Source organism: Pyrus communis, chromosome 13, assembly GCF_041283825.1.
Source record: "Pyrus communis isolate YQ-2024b chromosome 13, ASM4128382v1, whole genome shotgun sequence".
Lineage (NCBI taxonomy): Eukaryota > Viridiplantae > Streptophyta > Magnoliopsida > Rosales > Rosaceae > Pyrus > Pyrus communis.
The window spans coordinates 8,574,950-8,581,031 of NC_142577.1; the positions used below are offsets into that span (position 1 = coordinate 8,574,950).

General features: G+C 40.7%; 1 non-coding gene across 1 annotated transcript; it reads left to right on the top strand.

Moving 5' to 3' along the window:
- Window positions 1–5,445: 5,445 nt before the first annotated feature.
- Window positions 5,446–5,556, top strand: LOC148691708 (small nucleolar RNA R71). Its single transcript, XR_015955375.1, has one exon. It is a non-coding gene; the product is annotated as a small nucleolar RNA R71 (small nucleolar RNA).
- Window positions 5,557–6,082: the final 526 nt, after the last annotated feature.

The following is a 6,082-nucleotide window of genomic DNA, read 5'->3' on the forward strand; positions in this document are numbered from 1 at the left end:
CCTAGAACGCCCAACGAATCCACTTGAATTTCTGCGCGTCTAAGTCCTCTTTCCTCTTCTCCTTGCTGCGACAGTTTGGTTATGGGTGGTTTTTGGATGGTTTTCTGGGTTAGGGATAGATTTAAGGTGGTTTAGGGATGCGGCAAGGCTATGGGGTGGTGTGTGAAGGTTTGTATGGTGGTGGAAAGTGTGAAGGAAGGCTGCGGCTGGAATGGTGCAGGGAGATGGCACGGCTGGAATGGTTTTGGAATGTGTTGCGGCTGTTATGAATCTAAAATGGCTGGCATGGTTTTGGAATGTGTTGCGGCTGTTATGAATCTAAAATGGCTGGAATGTTTTTGGGTTTATTAGGTTGAATGGTCAAATGGGGGGGGGGGGGCCACGGCTTGAATGAAATTGGTGGGATTCAATGGGAACCCACGGCTGAATAAAGAATGGATTCTTGGATGCACAGCCTAGGTCAGAAATTAAGTGGGATAATGGGCTGTTGGCTTGCGGCTGCAAGGGTTTCTTTTGTAGTGCACGGATTAGGTTTTGGGGAAATTGGAATGTCACGGTTTAGGATTTGAATAATGGTGGAATGGCTTTTGCGGCTGATTGGTTTTTTTTATTTGGGAAAATATATGGCTCGGTTTTGGGGGGGAATAAGGGTGGAATTGGAAAATGGTGCGGCTAATATGGAGAGAATGAATATGGGATATTTGCGGCTAGGGAAAAGGATTGCGGCTGATTGGTGGAAACCCTAGGGTTTTAGAAATTTAAACCCTAGTTTATTTTTATTAACTAAAATAAATTCAAAGGCTTCTAGAATTAGGAAATAAAATCAGAAATTAAAGAGGGAAAGATTAAAGGGTGCGGCTAGGGCCTTGGTTTTGTGTCCTAAAGCGCCTACAAGGACTTCAAAGTGGCTAGAAAATGCGGACGTTTAAGATTAGGAAAGGTTACCAAAACGGGAAACTTAGGGTCAACTTTCCTAAAATAGGAAGCCTTGTTTGAGTAGGATTCTTCGTTTTGGTAAGAATTCATCGTTGGCGTAGGAATTCATCGTTTCTTCAAGTCTTCAACTCATTCATTCCTCTTTCGCTCCAAAAGACTCCAATTTGCATCTTCTTGCACACTTTGGCCTTATAATCTGAAAATACACAAAAGTGGCCTTAAACACTGAAATAGATAAGTAAACACAACATAAATGCATGAGAACAAGCTAATTAAGTCGCATGAATATGCGCCTATCACCATAGTGCATCATTCAACCTCAATGACCAGTCCTTCCTTGTAGGGCTCACAGTCTTCATCAAAATGTTTTTGATCTCCCTATTGCTAATCTCCACTTGTCCTGAGGTTTAAGGATGGTACGGGGTTGCCACTTTGTGGTTGATGTTGTACTTCTTCATCAAAGATTCAAAGGGTTTGTTGCAGAAATGGCTGCCACCATCACTAATAATAGCTCTTGGAGTTCCAAACCTACAAAAAATCACATCTTTAATAAAATTCAACACAACCTTATGATCATTAGTTCTTGTAGCAATGGCCTCAACCCATTTGGATACGTAATCCACTGCCACTAATATGTATAAGTAGCCAAAAGAGGATGGAAATGGTCCCATAAAATCGATTCCACAAACATCAAAGAGCTCCACCACTAAAATGTTGTTCAATGGCATCTCATTTCTTCGGCTAATGTTCCCCATTTTCTGGCACCTATCACACTTAGAACAAAAATCAAAAGCATCTTTGAATAAAGTAGGCCAAAAGAAACCAGATTGCAAAACCTTTAGAGATGTCTTTTTGGCACCAAAATGTCCTCCACATGCCAATGTATGGCTAAATGTTAGAATGCTTTGTTGCTCACTCTCTGGGACACATCTCCTAATGATTTGGTCAGGGCAATATTTAAACAAATATGGTTCGTCCCAAACATAGTGCTTTACCAAGGCAAGGAACTTCTTTCTTTCCTGAAAAGAGAGATCATTTCTCATTACACCACAAGCAAGATAATTAACAAAATCAGCATACCATGGTTCTTGTTCTTGAACAACAAGGAGTTGTTCATCTGGAAATGATTCATTTAGAGGCAAAGGTTGTCCAACTCCATGGTTTTCATTAAGCCTGGACAAATGGTCAGCCACAACATTATCACTGCCCTTCTTATCTCGAATTTCCAAGTCAAACTCTTGTAGTAAGAGTATCCATCTAATCAAGCGTGGTTTAGCATCCTTCTTTGTCATCAAGTACCTAAGGGCTGCATGATCAGAAAACACAATAACTTTAGATCCCACAAGATATGACCTAAACTTTTCTAAGGCAAAAACAACAGCAAGCAACTCCTTTTCAGTTGTTGAATAGTTAAGTTGAGCATCATGCAGAGTCCTGCTTGCATAGTAGATCACATGTGGAAGCTTGTTCACCCTTTGCCCTAAAACTGCACCAATAGCATAGTCAGAGGCATCACACATTAATTCAAAAGGTAACGACCAATCTGGTGCCATAATAATAGGGGCCGAGGTTAGTTCCTGTTTCAAAGTATTGAATGCATCCATACAAGCCTTATCAAAATGAAATACCACATCTTTAGCTAACAGAGTGCATAATGGACGAGTGATCATTGAAAAGTTCTTAATGAAACGACGATAAAAACCGGCATGTCCCAAAAAACTTCTTACTCCCTTTACAGTGGTGAGGGCTACCATATTGGTGATGACGTCAATTTTGGCTTTGTCCACCTCCATTCCTTTGCTAGAGATTACATGTCCCAACACAATTCCTTGTTTCACCATAAATTGGCACTTTTCCCAATTGAGAACCAAATTCGTTTCCTGACATCTTTGAAGTACTAAAGAGAGATGGTTAAGACATTCATCAAAAGAGGAACCAAACACTGAGAAGTCATCCATAAATACCTCAATGAATCGTTCTACCATGTCAGAAAAGATGGCCAACATGCATCGTTGGAATGTTGCTGGAGCATTGCAAAGTCCAAAAGGCATTCTCCTATATGCAAATGTGCCAAAGGGGCAAGTAAAGGTTGTTTTCTCTTGATCCTCCGGAGCGATTGCAATTTGATTGTAACCTGAATATCCATCCAGAAAACAATAATGTGAGTAACCTGCCAATCTCTCAAGCATTTGATCTATGAAAGGCATAGGAAAGTAATCTTTTCTAGTGCTAGAATTCAACTTCCTGTAATCGGTGCAAACACGCCAACTGGCCGTGGGCTTTGTGGGCACAAGCTCATTGTTTTCATTCCTCATCACAGTGATTCCCACCTTCTTAGGTACCACTTGAATGGCACTCACCCATTTGCTATCAGAAATGGGATATATGATCCCCACATCTAACAATTTCAACACCTCATTCCTAACAACTTCCTTCATGTGTGGGTTGAGTCTTCTTTGTGGCTCACGGGTTGACTTTGCCCTTTCCTCCAAAAGAATCCTATGCATGCACATGGTAGGGCTTATTCCCTTGATATCTGCAATAGACCAACCAAAAACTGATTTGAACTCTTTTAACACCCTAATTAGTTTATCTTCTTCATTTGGGGTGAGATCAGAAGCTATGATAATTGGAAGAGTTTCAAATTCAGCTAGATATGCATATTTTAGATGTGGTGGAAGTGGTTTAAGTTCAAGTTTTGGTGCCTTAACAGTGGAAGGAGTTAGATGTGACGTTGATGATTCTAAAGGCTCTAAAAGAGGTGAAACATTCAAAGGATACAATGCTAATGCATCCAAGGCAGCTACGTCTTCCATGAGTGCATCTTCTTCATCAAACTCATCTTGAGATTGACTCAAAACAGTTTGTAATGGTTCATTCGATTGTGCCTGCAAGAACTTAGAGAATACAAGTGAATCAAGCACATCAATGGCATAACAATCAAGAGATGAAGAAGGATGAGAAAGAGATTCAAACACTTTGAATTGAACTGTCTCTCCTAACACTGTCATAGTGAGGAGTCCATTTTGCACATCAATGATGGTCCTGGCCGTGGCCATGAAAGGTCTCCCAAGCAATATAGGCAACTCACGATCATGTATAGGAGCTTCTTCCATGTCCAACACTACAAAATCTGCAGGCAAGATTAGTTTATCAACTTGAACCAGAATATCTTCTACTATACCTCTTGGATATTTCACGGATCTGTCTGCAAGTTGTAATGAAATGGTGGTTGCTTTCAAATCTCCCAAACCTAGTTGAAGGTACACGGAATAAGGCATTAAGTTGATGCTAGCACCCAAATCAAGCATAGCCTTCTCTACTTTCTTGTCCCCTATGGTGATGTTGATAGAGAAACTTCCTGGATCCTTGAGCTTTGGTGGAAGTTTTCTTTGCAAAACTGCACTCACATTCTCAGACACCACTACCTTCTCATGTGGTCCATACTTCCTTTTGTAGCTGTTTAACTCCTTGAAGAACTTCCCATATGCCGGCATGTTCCTAATGACATCAAGCAAAGGTAAGTTAACATTCACTTTGCTTAGTATATCAAAAATTTCTTTGAATAACTTATCCTGCTTGCTCTTGGCAAGTCGTCCAGGGAATGGTATTGGTGGAGTGTATGGTTTCTCGGCCTTGTGAAGATTTGGTGCTTCAAATGAGGAAGTAGCATGGCTTGGTTCCTCATTTGGTTTCTCATTGTCTCCTTGAGTAACACCTGCATTCACATGATCATATTCATTAGTAACTTCATTGCCAACTCTATTATCAATAACCTTACCACTTCTAAGTGTAGTGATTGCTTTGGCTTGCTCTTGGTTCCTTTGGAGTATCACGGGTTGGCTTGGAAACTTCCCAACCTCTCTTTGGTTCAAGGCGTCTGCAATCTGCCCTAATTGTGTCTCCATTTTGGTTAGGGCTGCCAAATGTTGTTGGAGAGTGCTATTTGTGGAATGTTGGAATTGCAAGGTGTTTTGGGCTAACAATTTAACCGTATCCTCAAGGGTAGTGGCAGGTTTTGGTTGGAAATTTTGGAATTGATTGTTGTTCTTCCATGAAAGGTTGGGATGATCTCTCCAACTTGAGTTATATGTATTGGAATACACATCATTCCTTGGCCTTTGGTTGTAAGAATTCATGAGGTTCACTTGTTCTTGAACATACTCGGGGTAAGCCTCCCTAGATGGACATTGGTGAGTAGGATGGCTTGGTATGTTGCAAATGGCACACACTTCATTAGCTTTTGGCACCATGTTGAGCACGGATTCAAGCTTCCTTTCTAGGTTAGCTACCTGCAACAAAAGCTCATGATTAGAACTTGTTTCATAGACTCCAACTTTCTTACCCCTTAAATCTTTGTGTTGAGCATTAGACCCCAACATCTCATAAATGTTATATGACTCTTGAGCATTCTTTTTCTTCAATGCTCCACCTGCTGCATTATCAACAGTTGATTGACAATTTTGGGTTAGTCCATCATAGAAAATTTGCATTTGTAAGTGAAAAGGTAACCCATGGTGTGGACATTGCAACAAGAGGCCTTTAAAACGCTCCCAACACTCATTGAAAGGTTCTCCATCATCTTGTTTGAAGTTGAAGATTTGTCCCCTTAATGTGGCTGTCTTTTGAGTGGAAAAGAACTTCTCCAAGAACTTCTTAGCCACGGCATCCCATGTGGTGAGGGAACCTGGTGTTAGAGTCATCAACCAACTCTTGGCCTTATCTTTCAAGGTGTAAGGAAACACTCTCATCCTCAAATTTGCTTCACTTACTCCCTGCAAAGGTAAACCACTCACAACATTGTAAAACTCTTTAATATGAGCTAAAGGGTCTTCATTAGGTAAGCCATAAAATGAGGGAAACATATGAAAATGTGAAGATTTGAGATCATAGTTTCTAGCTTCTGTGGGCAGCAAGATGCATGAAGGTGAATTTGGTATGATTGGTTGAGCAAAGTCCTCCAAAGCTCTAAGTTCATCTTGGTTGCCCGCCATCTCTTCCTCTCTTTCCCAATTAAATTGCTCAGATCCTTTACTTGTTGAACTAGGTGAAATCCTTTCCTCTTCTTCACGGATAATGGATGAACTTGATGGCACAAAGTTGTCCAAAGTGTGGCCCTTTAATCGTTCAATTCTTTGGCCTAACT